A 15,643-nucleotide genomic window follows, 5' to 3' on the forward strand; every position below is an offset into this window, starting at 1 on the left:
CTGGTCTCAAATTCCTTTGCTCAAGCAATCCTCTGCCTTGGCCTCCCAAAGTGCTGAGATTACAGGCATGAGCCACTGCACCTGGCCCTTGAAATTGTTTTGATCTCTTTAGAAATCATTTTAAGGAAGCAAAGGCCAGCTCACAATATACTTTAACATTACCTTATCAATTTTATTTTGTGCTCATTTAAAAAATAATTTTGTCCCAGCTATTCAGGAGGCTGGGGCAGGAGAATTGCTTGAACTCGGGAGGTGGAGGTTGCAGTGAGCCGAGATTACGCCACTGCACTCCAGGCTGGGTCACAGTGAAACTCAGTCTCAAAAATAAATTTAAAAATATTAAAATAATTTTGATTCTGGATTATATAACACTAGAAGCGAATAATTTTGATGCTTTTTCAATTTTTCTGACAGCCATCCTGATAAAGACATCACATTATCCCCCTGCTTTTCTCTTTCAAGTGAAGCCTCTATTTCCAACCAACTTGCCAGCAGAATACGGTGGTTTTAAAAATGTTTGTCATTTTTTACTATATGTAAAAAGAATTCATATTCTTTATAACTGTACATTAAATTCAGACAATTGGCCGGGCGCGGTGGCTCAAGCCTGTAATCCCAGCACTTTGGGAGGCCAAGATGGGCGGATCACGAGGTCAGGAGATCGAGACCATCCTGGCTAACACAGTGAAACCCCATCTCTACTAAAAATACAAAAAACTAGCCGGGCGAGGTGGCGGGCGCCTGTAGTCCCAGCTACTCCGGAGGCTGAGGCAGGAGAATGGCAGGAACCCGGGAGGCGGAGCTTGCAGTGAGCTGAGATCCGGCCACTGCACTCCAGCGGGGGCGACAGAGCGAGACTCCATCTCAAAAAAAATAAAAAATAAAAAATAAATTCAGACAATAGAGAAGTGCAAAAGAAAAAACAGGGAAATAGGATCATGTTATACAACTAGTTTGCCAATTTGTTTTCCCGATTAAACCGTTTATCTTGGGTATCTCTTCATGTCCCTCCTTCCCATGGCAAACGCCCTCAATACATTTAAAGTCCTGAGGTTTGCCTTAAGAGGTGAAAGCGAACAAGTGATGTTAACTCCAACATTCCCTCAGCACTGACAGCTTTTTAATTCCAGCCCAGGTCTCATGAGTGTGGGCAGAAACATCCAGGTCCAAGGAACTCATCTGGGCAGAGATGTGCCCAGAGAGGTGTGAGTTTTCCAAGCTTTATTCAGAGCTGGTTCCCTACAAGGGCATCTTTGTGGCAGGAACCTGCAAGTGAATACTGCCAGAGAGAAGAATGCTAATTACTCGAGTATGGTGGCTACATGTCTAGAGAAATCACTTGTTATGGAGGTTCTGGATGTGTCAACTCAAATTTCAGAATAATTAAACAGGGGAGCAAGACTGAGCCTCAGACACAGGCGGGTACACCAGGGTGAGGATCCCTCCTGCACACACGATAGTCATCACAAGCGGTACTTAAACAAAAGTGGTATCTCCACAAGGCAGAGATGGGCTACAGAAGCTGCTGCCAGATCTCTATATTCCACAGAGGTGCCTGCCTGGTTCTCTAAGATCTCTGGGCATTGGACCAGGAGGATGGCACCCAGGGGCAAGATTGCCTGTTTCAACAATGCCACTGTGTGTTAGGACAAGCAAAAACAGCCAAAACTCCTATACACCCTTGTCTTCCGGTTTTCTCTGCTGGAAGTGACAGCATCCAAGAATCAAGGAATATCGCTGAGGGAGGAGAGATCTTGGAGTTATCACAGAAGAAAGGATAGCAGGGGGAAAAATACATTCTCACTATAAATTGTATGGGATAATAAAATGAGCTAAGTTAAATATTAAGATAAATATGTGTTTCAAGGTGATGAATAATAATAGTATGAATAAAAGCAGCTACCTTTTGTGATGTTCTCTCTTGACTCAGGCATATGAGATGCTTGGCTCATTCACTCTTCACAGCAGAACCTATTCAGCATTTATTTATTTTCCTTATTTGAGGAAACTGAAGATCAGAAACATTAAGGAACTTACCCAAGTTCCACTTGCCAAGCCATGGTAAAGCGGCTGCTCAAATGCAAAACTGTCTACTCCCAAATCCATGTTCTTTTCATGATTCCAGGGAATACTGGGGAAGTTAAACATCCTCAGAACCAACGTCCTCAGAAGAGAAGGGTCCCTAATTACACTCTCTGACCCATGTAGGTGTGGAGGGGTCAGGAAAGATCTGAGATTCCTCAAACCCAAGGATAACATTCCTACCAATTGAAAATTCCAGTTTCCAACATCACCATCTCCAGTCTAAACCTTACAAAATATCTACTCATTTTCATCTCCAATTTTTTTATTTTATCTGGTAAAAAATTTATGGCAAAGTGTATCAATTGAGAATATCCTTCTTGTTAAATGCCACACTAACTTCCTGGGCACAATACCCATCTTGGTTTAATTGATCTTTACTAATTAAGAGAGAGCTTTGTAAAGTACAGTTGTTACATTTAATTGACATGACCTATCCATCTGTTACTAGCACAAATGTTTGTGACAGTGGAAAGAGTTGTCAGAGAGGAAACATCCCACTGCTAAAACCCAACATAACTTAATGCAAAGAAGTCTCATCCTGCCGTTCAGTCTTCCTGCTGCTTACATTTCGGTCCCAGGAGATTTGATGGGCCTAAGGGTGTATTAATCTGGGATCATTTTGTTGCAAGAAAGAGAAACACATTAAACTAGTTCATGGGAAATTGTGGGTTTGCTCTAAAAGAGTATCTTGTCAGTTTTCCTCCATAGAAATCTGATGGACTTAGAAAGCAGCAAGTGTCTGAAAGTTCTATTACAAACAAAATGTTAATGAAATCAGATATCTCTGTGTAGAACCTAAGGTGTAGCTGAGGGAAAGCAGTTGTTGGAAAGTGCTGAGTGGAGTGGAAGGAAGAAGAGTGAAAATAAACTTATGATACCAAATGGGGGCCGGATGCAGTGGCTCACACCTGTCATCCCAGCAGTTCGGGAGGCCAAGGTGGGCAGATCACCTAAGGTCAGAAGTTCAAGACTAGCCTGGCCAACATGGTGAAACTCCATCTCTACTAAAAATTCAAAAATTAGCTGGGTGTGGTGGTGGGCACCTGTAATCCCAGCCATTCAGGAGGTTGAGGCAGGAGAATTGGTTGAACCCAGGAGGTGGAGGTTGCAGTGAGCCAAGACCACACCATTGCACTCCAGCCTGGGCAACAAGAGTGAGACTCCATCTCAAAAAAAAAAAATGGGGAGTGAAGTGATACCATCAATAATTAATGAAATGAGAAAGGTTAAACTGCTAACAATTGAGGAACAAAAATGGTGATATAACTGGAGAAGGAGGGGGACTGGGAAGGTAGATCATGGTATGTATTGGTTAGCTACTGCTGCATAACAAACTACCCCAAACTCAGTGGCTTGATACAATAATCATTTATGATTGTTCACCCATCTGCAGATGTGCTAGAATTCAGCTGATCTAGGCTGGGCTAGCCAGATTGCTTTGCTCCTTGTCTGCAAGTCTACAATTCACTGGGATGGTGTTGCCCTACATCTTCTATCCTTCTCCCAAGACCAGCAGGCTAGCCAGATGATGACAGAGGTACAACAGAACAGATCCTACCTACTACACAAGCATCTTTCTTCCTTTTTTCTTTCCTGGAACCATAAGCATTTTTCTAACCCCTACTTACATCATGCTTGCAAACTTTCTTTCTTTCTTTCTTTCTTTCTTTCTTTCTTTCTTTCTCTCTCACTCTCTCTCTCTCTCTTTCTTTCTTTCTTCCTCTCTTTCTCTCTTTTTTGATGTAGTCTTGCTCTGTCACCCAGGCTTGAGTGCAATGGCACTATCTCAGCTCACTGCAACTTCTGCCTCCCGGGTTCAAGCAATTCTCCCACCTCAGCCTCCTGAGTATCTGGGATTATAGGTGTACACCATCACGCCCCACTAATTTTTTGTATTTTTAGTAGACATGGGTTTTCATCATGTTGGCTGGTCTCGAACTCCTGGCTTCAAGAGATCCACCCACCTCGGCCTCCCAAAGTGCTGGAATTATAGGCGTGAGCCACTGTGCCCGGAACCATAAGCATTTTTCTAACCCCTACTTACATCATGCCTGCAAACATCTCATTATTCAAAGCACATGATATGGCTGAACCCAAAGTGAAAAACAGGATATGTAAGTGGGCAGAACTGCAAAGCCACAAGGAAATGCACCTGGAGATGGGTGGGGGTGGGGTGAAGCCTTGGAACCAATGGGGGCAGGAAAGGTGGGTGGTGGTACAGGTGAACTAAATTCTCATCAACCAAAGCAGAAGCCAACCCCTATAGGGTTGGTAGTATAGTGGTTCCAGTTTACTACTTAGAGAAGCTGATGACCACTCAGAGGACTGAAAATTGAAATAGAGGTGTTTCCTCCTGAAGTGTAGCACTCAGAGAGGGAGGGGGAAGTTAATGTTTACAAAACTTTTATTTGTTCTTCAAATTTTTTTTTTTTTTTGAGACAGAGTCCTGCTCTCTCGCACAGGATGGAGTGCAGTGGCGCGATCTTGGCTCACTGCAACATCCACCTCCCTGGTTTAAGTGATTCTCCTGCCTCAGCCTCCCGAGTAACTGGGATTACAGGCACATGCCACCATGCCCAGTTAATTTTTTTTTTTTTTTTTGTATTTTTAGTAGAGATGGGGTTTCACAATATTGGTCAAGCTGGTCTTGAACTCCTAACCTCATGATCCTCCCATCTCAGCCTCCCAAAGTGCTGGAATTACAGGCATGAGCCACTGTGCCTGGCCTGAATTTTTTTTTTTTTTTTGAGATGGAATTTTGCTCTTGTTGCCCAGGCTGGAATGAGGTGGCACGATCTCAGCTCACTGCAACCTCTGCCTGCTGGGTTCAAGCGATTCTCCTACCTCAGCCTCCTGAGTAGCTGGGATTACAAGCACCCACCACTATGCCCAGCTACTTTTTGTATTTTTAGTAGAGACGGGGTTTTGCCATGTTGGCCAGGCTGGTCTCAAACTCCTGACCTCAAGTGATCCATCTGCCTCGGCCTCCCAAAGTGCTAGGATTACAGGCATGAGCCACTGTGCCCAGTCCTGAATTTTTAAACTGTATATAATTATTAAAGATGTTTTTAAAATTAATTAAAAATTTAAAAACAGACACTGTTTTTAACTGTATATAATTATTAAAGATGTTTTTAAAACTAATTAAAAATTTAAAAACAGACACTGTCCACTATGTACAATACAGCAGATCAAAGACTGAAAAGGCACAATCTTCTCCCTTAAGGAAGTCCCAGGATCATGAGGAAGATGGACTCTAAAAAAAGAGCAGCAACACTGCATCATTATATAAGAGAGCACAATGCTACTGCAGTGAAAAGGAGAAGGGCACTCAGTCCCCAGATTGGTCAGGCAAGACAACAGAGGCAGAGACATTCAAACTGAGTCTTACAGTACAGGAGCCTGAGAACAGCTTCTTTCTCCTGCCCCAAATCTTTAGAAATGGAGAACCACTTGTTCTATAGCTGCCCCAGAAAGCCTATAGCTGCCCCAGCAAGGAAAAAGGAGTGCCCTTGGTGGGTGGGTATGTTAGTCCATTTTCACACTGCAATAAAGAAATATTTGAGACTGGGAAATTTATAAAGAAAAGAGGTTTAATTGGCTCATGGTTCTGCAGGCTGTATAGGAAGCATAGCGGCTTCCGCTTCTGGGGAGGCTTCAAGAAGCTTCCAATCATGGCAGAAGGTGAAGGGAGAGAGAGGCACTTCAAATGGCCAGAGCAGGAGGGAGACAGCAGGGAGGTACTACACACCTTTAAGCAACCAGATCTCATGAGAATTCTGTCATGAATACAGCACCAAAGGAATGGTGCTAAATCATTTATGAAAGATCCACTCCTGTGATCCAGTCACCTTCCACCAGGCCCCACCTCCAACATTGGGGATTACAATTTGACATGAGATTTTTGCAGGGCCATACATCCAAATGACATCAGTGGGTAACTATGGTAAATAGCCCAAATGCAAGGGGTATTCAAGTGAAGAAGACACCCACAGCCTGAAATGTACTCAGAAAGCTGCTGCAGCATTTATGGGCATATACCCCAAAGAATGGAAAGCAGGAATTCAAAGAGATACTTGTACACCTACGTTCATAGCAGCCTTACTCACAATAGCCCACAGGGTGGAAGCAAACTAAGTGTCCACGAACAGAAGAATGGGTAAACCAAACATGGTACATGCATACAATGGACTATTATGCAGCTTAAGAAAGAAAGAAATCCTGGCACAGCCTACTACATGGAAGAACCTTCGAGACATGATGCTAAGTGAAATAAGCCAGTCACAAAAGGACAAATGCTGTGTGATTTCACTTACATGAAGTACCTAGAGTAGTTGAATTCATAAGACAGAAAGTAGAAGGTGGTTTCCAGAGGCCTGGGGAGGGGAATGGAGAGTTATTGTCTAATGGGAATGGAGTTTCAGTTGGGAAAGATGAAAAAGTTTCAGAAATGGATGATGCTAACGGTGGCACAGCAATTAAAATGTACTTAATGCTGCTAAAGTGTATACTTTAAAATGGTTTAAATGGCAAATTTTATGTTGTATGTATCCTGCCACAATGCAAAAAAAAAAAGAAAAAAATAAAAAGCCAGGGGGAAGGTAAGCTATGAGGAAGCTGGACGAGAGCTGTGGGGAGCTCACAGCTAGGAGGCATGGTATACAAGCAGGAGGGCACTGAGGGTGTCTATTCTCAGGGGATAACATGGAGCTTCCCAGGAGGGGCCTGGACAAGTCAAAGTGCACCTCCCGCTGAGGCAGGGGAGTGTGGGCCACTCCGTTGGAAAGGCAGCAAGATCCCATGCAGCTTAAGAAGGAAAGAAATTCTGGCACAGGCTACCACATGGAAGGACCTTCAAGACATGATGCTAAGTGAAATAAGTCAGTCACAGAAGAACAAATACTGTGTGATTTCACTTACATGAAGTACCTGGAGTATTCAAATTCGTAAAGCAGAAAGTAGAAGGTGATTTCCAGAGGCCTGGGGAGGAGACTGGGGAGCAAGATCCCATTCATGTAAGGGAGATAAAACACTAAACAAGATTATGCTCCCATAGGAACACTTATCAGGGGAACCCACCCCCAATATTTCAATGTAGGTTCTTTCTATTTTTCCATAAGTGTCCAGCAGCTGAGAAATAAAGAGAAAGAGTACAAAGAGAGGAATTTTACAGCTGGCCTGCCAGGGGTGACAGCACATATTGGTAGGACCCTGATGCCCCCCTGAGCATCAAACCAGCAAGTTTTTTATTAAGGGTTTCAAAAGGGAAGTGGGTGTAAGAACAGGGAGTAGATCACATGCTTCAAAGGACAAAAAGGAGAACTACTGATAAGGGTCCAACAAAGATCACAAGGCAACGGGCAAAAGCAGAACTACTGATAAGGGTCTATGTTCAGTGGTACACGTATTGTCTTGATAAACATCTTAAACAACAGAAAACAGGGTTCAAGAGCAGAGAACCAGTCTGACCACAAATTTACCAGGGCAGAGTTTTCCCCACCCTAATAAGCCTGAGGGTACTGCAGGAGACCAGGGCATATCTCAGTCCTTATCTCAACCGCATAAGACAGACACTACCAGAGTGGTCGTTTATAGACCTCCCTCCAGAATGCATTCCTTTCCCAGGGTATTAATATTCCTTGCTAGGAAAAGAATTTAGCGATATTGTCCCTACTTGCACATCCATTTATAGGCTCTCTGCACGAAGAAAAATATGGCTCTTTTTGCCTGACCCCACAGACAGTCAGACCACATGGTTGTCTTCTCTTGTTCCCTAAAAATCACTGTTATTCTGTTCTTATTCAAGGTGCACTGATTTCATATTGTTCAAACACACATGTTTTACAATCAATTCGTACAGTTAACACAATTATCACAGTAGTCCTGAGGTGACGTACATCCTCAGTTTACAAAGATAACAGGATTAGGAGATTAAAGTAAGACAGGCATAAGAAATTATAAAAGTATTATTTGGGAACTGATAAATGTCCATATTAAAATGAAATCTTCACAATTTATGTTTCTCTGCTGTGGCTCCAACCGGTGCCTCTGTTCAGGGTCCCTGACTTCCTGCGACATCTCTTCCTTTCTTTTTATATAAATGTGCCATGGTGATGAAGGCTTGGTTGTTCTCTCAGTTTTGATGCAGGATTCTTTGACTTGTCGGGCACACTAAAAACAAGCCGATAGAAACATGATTCGAAATTTACTACAGTGGAGCCCTCAATAGACTTAATCCAAGTAGTGGGGTTTAGTCCAGAAAGACTTTCTGCCACCTGATCTAACACCTCAGCTCCAGGCACAATGGATAAATGAGCTTGAGAGGCTTCAAAAATTTGTTTCTTTAATTTAGTTATGTCCAAGGATAAACTATCTTCCCTACCCAGAAAGTGTCCTTTGACCATCTCCCATGAATGATCAGTCTTATTGTAGGAATATGGTGTGATACAGAAATCAGAAATATTCCAATTGCACTGTATTTGCATGCAATGTTCTAGACTCATTAGCCAAACTCCAAGCCAAATAACAGACTGTCTTAAATCATTAATCTGATTAGCTAATTTTTGATCATTGCCTTGTTGAGAATTCCACATTTGGGTGGAATTGGCTTGCCAATCATTAACAAAATGAACCGTTTGAATAGATTGGTGTAATGCCACTCCAGCAGTGGTGGCCAGTGTAGTGATTGTAATTAGGCCCATGATCACAGCGATTAAAGTGAAAACAAATCTCTTAGATCTTTTGAGAATTCATTGTATTTTTTTTTTTTTTTTTTTTTTTTTTGAGACGGAGTCTCGCTATCACTCAGGCTGGAGTGCAGTGGCCGGATCTCAGCTTACTGCAAGCTCCGCCTCCCGGGTTTACGCCATTCTCCTGCCTCAGCCTCCCGAGTAGCTGGGACTACAGGCGTCCACCACGTCGCCCAGCTAGTTTTTTTTTTTTTTTTTGTATTTTTTAGTAGAGACGGGGTTTCACCGTGTTAGCCAGGATGGTCTCGATCTCCTGACCTTGTGATCCGCCCACCTCGGCCTCCCAAAGTGCTGGGATTACAGGCTTGAGCCACCGCACCCCGCGAGAATTCATTATAACACTTCATTAATTAAATGCATTAAGGGGGAAGATTCCCAAGGTCTGCGTAAAGTTACCGGTATCTAAATTCCTTCTCCAGCTCGAACCAACATTATACTTTTCCTGGAGTCAAAACGGGAGTTAACACAAGTGTATAAATGACAATTAATGCATTAGACAGTTTGATTGTTCATCCAAATTTTGATATTTCCCACTAACGGCATGTAAGGAGGCTTAACACAACTCTGTATAGGAATAGTCAGGTTGGTGGTAAACAAAGCAGAATGTTTGAATCTATGTTGATACTGAGGGAGAGGAGTGGCAGAACGCCCGAAGTTCTCTGCCATAAAGAAGCAATCCGAGGTGCCTGGGGATGCTGAAGGGGTAGAGAGGGATACCTGGGTTGAGAAGAATTATCATAATGCAAACTGGAGTCCCACAATGGGGGCTTGGCATCAAAAAGAGGAAAAGGGTTCAAAGGGGATTTATCATGGGATTCAGAATCATGAATGTGAGAAGCGGTAGTGGGGACAACAGACAGAAAAGTTTCCCCTTCCCATACTTGCAGTCTGGACATGGCAATAGCCAATTTCCAAAGTTCTGGGTGTTCTGGGCACAGAATGGAGAATATCACACGAGGCTTCGGGGGGTAATGTCCTTATCTTCCCATTTTAAGGGAAAGAACAAGCTGAACTACCTATGCAAAGTAGGAGGATGATCCTCGTCCTCCCAATAAGAAATAAAATAAGTAGACTCCAGGCATTCCCTTCCACCAGAGGAGCAATTGTTTTTTAAATAGCCCTTTGGTGCCCAGTCTGTTACTAAACCATATGAGTCATTTTTTAATACTGCTGCATGTGAGTTAACACAATCTTCCCAAATTAAAGTTTTAGATGGGCCCTGAAATTTTTTAGGACATGGTTTTCCTACAGGTTTATATTGAAAGTATGGGGTATCTCCTATTACTCCCCTTTTTATTTGTCTTAAAGGAGAAAGGGAGAGGCCAGAGACCAAATGTCCCCATTCTCCTGTGGCTAATCTCTCCTGAAGATAAGCAGCCCAGAGTTGAGTTTCTAGATGGATACCACCAGGTGCATGTCCAAGGCACAGAGGAAGGTATTTATAACCCATAGTAGCATTAAATGCAGTGCCTTCTTCTCCTGGTTGAGCGGGGCAAAGGTCATCTGTAGCTCCAGACATCCACACACTATCGTTAGTATAGATTTTCACAGGAGCATCCATCCAGGTGAGAGGTCGAATAAGTGGAGGAAAAGGCACATAAGCCCAATAAGAATAATTTGTGTAGCAGGTGAATCAGTTTGGGGGAAACTGGCGAGACATAAAGTATAAGGAGGAGAATTATTAAATAAAACCTATTGTAAGCAAGATCCAATGCTGAAGGAGGAAGGAAGAGAAGAACAGGAGGATGTTATTTTCAGGCTAATAGAAATGGTGAGATTTTTAGGTTCATAAGGAGAAAAAGAAAGGGAATTAGGAGAAGTGGGATTAGTTAGAGGGGTCTCCACTGACATCAGGGAGGATTGAACCAGACCCATTTTGATTTGGTGTGCCAGTTTCTGAGGAGTTGGCACAGATCTCACCACATATGAGGGTGGTCTCTGACGTGGACGTCTCTTCCCTGTGGTTTTCATTGTCAGTATTTACATGAAGTTTAAGTCTCCTAGTGGGCACCCAGATGGGGTATTGATGATCTCCTGGTGAAACACAAGCATACCCTCTTCCCCATGTTATAATTTTTCCAGGTTCCTAGGTATTGGTTTGGGAGTTTTTCCATAACACTGTCTTGCCTTCACTTAGGGAGAATTTTTTGCCTGTATAATGGCGGTCAATTGCAGTCAGAGTGTTGTCTTCAGGAACATTTAGAAAGTTTGAAGTAAGCAATGCTAAATGTAATTGAGGTAAATTTTGTCATTGGATGGAACACATGGCTATTTTACACTCACGGTTCGCGTTCTCAAAAGCTAACATATGAAGGAGAATACCTTGAATGCACTCATCAGAGACAGATTTTTCAACAGCATCTTGTAATGTAGCCAAAAAATCAGGATATAATTCATTGTGACCCTGTTTAATAGTAGTAAAAGAAACAGGAGCTTGGCCTGGGCCATGTAATTTATCCTAAGCTCTCATACACACATTTGTTACTTGTTCCATGGTGAGAGCATCAAAGCCTAATTGAGTGGTAGTGTCAGAGTAATTATCAGAGCCTGTGAGCTGAGCCTGAGTAATTGGAATGCCATCAGCCTGATTTAGCTGAGCCTGCAGACGGGCCTCCTCTGACCACCAGGTATGGGATTGTAAATGCTGAGATGGAGTTAGAACAGCTTTTGACAAAAGGTCCCAGTCTAAAGGAGGCAAAATGACCCAGTACAAAGAGTTTGTAATACTATTTTAATGCATGGAGAAGTAGGACCATGCTGAGTACAAGCATCCTTGAATTCTTTTAAAAAGGTAAGACTGAATGGCGCATATTGATGCGTTTGTACCCCTTCAGCATTGGGAGGTTCCAACATCACTGGATAAGCCCACACCTCTAATCCACTTGCTTCTTTGTTGTGGTGTAATAAGCATTGCATAGAAGTTTCAAAAACAGGCACATGAGACGGAGTTGGCATAGAAGTGACAGGAAAAGTATGCGTAGATAAGGGAAACTGAGGTTGAGGAGGTCAGACCGGTATGAGAGTGTGAGAAAGGGGCATTGGGGGAGCAGAAGAGGCAGAAGCATGCTGGTGATTATTGTCCCAATCCTGTGTGACCAGAGTGGCAGGGGCATCCATGCATGAAGAAGGGTACAGAGAAGCAGTTTGGGTGGATGGCAAAGTGACCAGTTGAGGGACTGAAATGATAGGAGGGTGAGGGGCTACGGTGGATGGGGGAGGGCTTGCAGAATTACAGGTAAATTGTAGTTTGGTCCCAGAGCCATTAGATGGCTCCAGAGGCAAAGACTGCAAAAGTTTGGAGAGGGAAGAGTTAGCATAGATATGGTCCTGGGCTGTCCAAGTCAGGGCTGTGGGTACTACAAATACCGGCTCTTTGTGAAAAGAAATAAGATCATCAGAGGGTGACATTAAGCCAAAGTCACTGGAGTTAGATATTGAATCCTCAACATCGTCAGGTTGGGGAGGAGTAGGCGAAGGGAGAGGCTGAGCAGATAACCAAGTCCAGGCGGGATAGGAAAGCTGAGGAAGAGGTAGAGGGTCACCAGATTCAGAAAACTGTGGTAACTGCAGGGGGTCACAGGATTGGTATGTCATTAGGACTGCACGTACCAAGGCCCAATCACCTCAAACAGTGACGGGAACATAATTCCCTGTTGGGACCAGTTCCCAGAATTTTGCACGAACACGATCCCATAGTTCCACATCTAATGTTCTCTTTTCAGGAAACTAAAGACAGTGTTCCTCCACTGCCCTGAATAGGGTGACCATATTTTCCATGGGTGCTCGAACTCCTCCCTGTTTTAATGAGAGTTTAATATAGAAGAGATAAGCATAATGTTTAGATTCCATGTGACCCATAGTTACATGGGACAATACACAGATGACTCACCAATCATCAGGGAGCTGAACAAGTATTTCTGTGGACCAGCCTGATGCACCTACGAAAGGGAATCGGGTTCCCACATGCACTTAGGAAAAAGAAAACCACACTGGCATGCCAGACATTGGGAGAACCCACCCCCAATATTTCAACATAGGTTCTTCCTATTTTCCATATATGTCAGCTGGCTGAGAAATAAAGAGAAAGAGTACAAAGAGAGGAATTATTTTTTTACAGCTGGGCTACCAGAGGTGACATCACATATTGGTAGGACTGTGATGCCCCCTGAGCCTCAAACCAGCAAGTTTTTTGTTAAGGGTTTCAAAAAGGGAGTGGGTGTAAGAAGAGGGAGTAGATCACATGCTTCAAAGGACAAAAAGGAGAACTACTGATAAGGGTCCAACAAAGATCACAAGGCAAAGGGCAAAAGCAGAACTACTGATAAAGGTCTATGTTCAGCGGTGCACGTATTGCCTTGATAAACATCTTAAACAACAGAAAACAGAGTTCGAGAGCAGAGAACTAGTCTGACCACAAATTTACCAGGGCAGTATTTTTCCCCACCCTAATAAGCCTGAGGGTACTGCAGGAGACCAGGGCATATCTCAGTCCTTATCTCAACCACATAAGACAGACACTACCAGAGTGGCTGTTTATAGACCTCCCTGCAAGAATGCATTCCTTTCCCGGGGTATTAATATTAATATTCCTTGCTAGAAAAAGAATTTAGCGATATCTTCCCTATTTGCATGTCCATTTATAGGCTCTCTGCAAGAAGAAAAATATGGCTCTTTTTGCCCGACCCCGTAGGCAGTCAGACCTTATGGTTGTCTTCTCTTGTTCCCTAAAAAATCACTGTTATTCTGTTCTTATTCAGGGTGCACTGATTTCATATTGTTCAAACACACGTGTTTTACAATCAATTTGTACAGTTAACACAACTATCACAGTGGTCCTGAGGTGATATACATTCTCAGCTTACGAAGATAACAGGATTAACAGATTAAAGTAAGACAGGCATAAGAAATTATAAAAATATTATTTAGGAATTGATAAATGTCCATATTAAAATGAAATCTTCACAATTTATGATCCTCTGCTGTGGCTCCAGCTGGTCTCTCCATTTGGGGTCCCTGACTTCCTGCAATGAACACTCATTTTTCCTAGAAGAAGATCTGGAAGCATACTCCTGACTGTGGTTGTCTTTGGGGAAAGGCTTGAAACCTGTAGTAAAAGGAATGTTTAGCATTACCTGAATGTTTGGATTTTTTAACACCAAGACATTCATATAAGAACAACTTGGGGTCAGCCGGACAGGGTCACCCTGAGGGTGCGACTCCACGGCGATGGTGACCCGGTTCCTGGGCCCACGCTACCAGCAGCTGGTCAAGAACTGGATCCCGATGGTCTACACGTGGGGTGCCGTGGGCACCGTGGGGCTGGTGTGGGCCACCGATTGGCGGCTGATCCTGGGCTGGGTACCTTACATCAATGGCAAGTTTAAGAAGGATGATTAATTACACTGGCCCTTCGCACACCCCTCTGGTTCCTGGTGGCACCAGCTCCTCCTGCCTCAGCGCCTGCTGCATCTGGAGCAGCCCAACCCTCAGGATGGACATGAGGAAATCCACAGCTCAACTTCAGACTTCTTATGTTTCTGAAAACAGCTTGGATCTTTTAATGCAGGTTGCATTAAACCTCCCTGAAACCTGCTCCGTGCCCGGATGTTGATCATGCTGGTGGCTTGGTTACTGTGACTGTAGCTGGATTGGCACAGGTGACCCAGGGATCCTTTCAGCTCCAAAATGTTGTGAATCTAGGAGAGTTTCCCAATGGCTGGCAGAAACTGCTTATTTAAAATGTTTCATAAGAAAAAAAAAAAAAAAAAAAGAACAACTTACGTTTAAATGAGAAAAGTTGACTAGGTGCAGTGGCTCACACCTGTAATCCCTGTGCTTTGGGAGGGTGAGACAGGAAGATTCCTTGGGCAACATAGCAAGACTTTGTCTCTACAAAAATAAAAAGTAATTAGCCAGATGTGGTGGCCTATGCCTGTAGTGCCAGCTACTTGGGAGGTTGAGATGGGAGGATTGCTTAAGCCCAGATTTTCAAGGCTGCAGTGAGCTGTGATCTCACTACTGCACGCCAGCCTGGGCAACAGAGTGAGACCCTGTCTTCAAAAAAAAAAAAAAAAAGAGAGAGAGAAAAGGATGGCGCAATAGTTTCTTAGTCTTAACCACATACATTAACAAAAATAGTAGGGTCTATTTTATTTGACAACATCCATCCACCAAAAGTTCAAGTTCTATTAGTTTTCATATACTTAAAAAAAATTTCCCTTGGAAAGTTCACCTTGACATATCTTGGGGGAACATAGAATGTGGAGAATCGTTTCTGTTGCTCTCCCCCACCCCACACCACGCCAACGTTCTGCATCACTGTGCTGAACATCAGGGAGCCGCCAGCCTTGTCAGCCTCCATATTAGGCCTGCCCTGTCCCTGCTGCAGATCAGCAGTCTGTCTCGGCTTGCCGGAACTCCCTCTTGGTGTGTTGGAGACATTGAGACGTTGTGAGAAAAGTGTGGAACCAGGAGCCAGGGAAGCTTCAGTCTTGGCTCGGGCTACATATTTATTGATCAAAGTTGGCTTTTCATTTAAATGTCTGTGTTTCTGTTTCCTTGCTTGAAAAATGTTATAATATATGGCTATCGTAAGGTTGTTGCAAAAACTCAAAGGAGAACACAGACATTTAAGATAGTCTGCTTGGGCCGGCATGGCGGCTCATGCCTGTAATCTCAGCACTTTGCAGGGCTGAGGTGGGAGGATTTCTCGAACCCAGGAGGAGACTAGGCTACACTGAGCCATGTTCATGCCACTGCACCCCAGCCTGGAGTCTGGGCAACAAAACAAGACTTTAGCTCAAAAAAAA

General features: G+C 43.5%; 1 long non-coding RNA gene and 1 pseudogene across 2 annotated transcripts in view; one reads left to right on the forward strand and one right to left on the reverse strand.

Annotated features, from left to right (window-relative positions):
- Positions 1-13,740: 13,740 nt before the first annotated feature.
- The window catches only part of LOC111522936, a 39,250-nt gene continuing 37,347 nt past the window's right edge, over positions 13,741-15,643 (reverse strand). The window contains exon 3 of the long non-coding RNA XR_002725371.1: positions 13,741-13,938. This is a non-coding gene — a long non-coding RNA (uncharacterized LOC111522936). The remainder of the gene's footprint in view (positions 13,939-15,643) is intronic.
- On the forward strand, positions 14,023-14,585 carry LOC111522935 (annotated as a pseudogene). Its single transcript, XR_002725370.3, has one exon. The product of XR_002725370.3 is annotated as a cytochrome b-c1 complex subunit 10 pseudogene (transcript).

Source organism: Piliocolobus tephrosceles, chromosome 6 (genome assembly GCF_002776525.5).
Source record: "Piliocolobus tephrosceles isolate RC106 chromosome 6, ASM277652v3, whole genome shotgun sequence".
NCBI lineage: Eukaryota > Metazoa > Chordata > Mammalia > Primates > Cercopithecidae > Piliocolobus > Piliocolobus tephrosceles.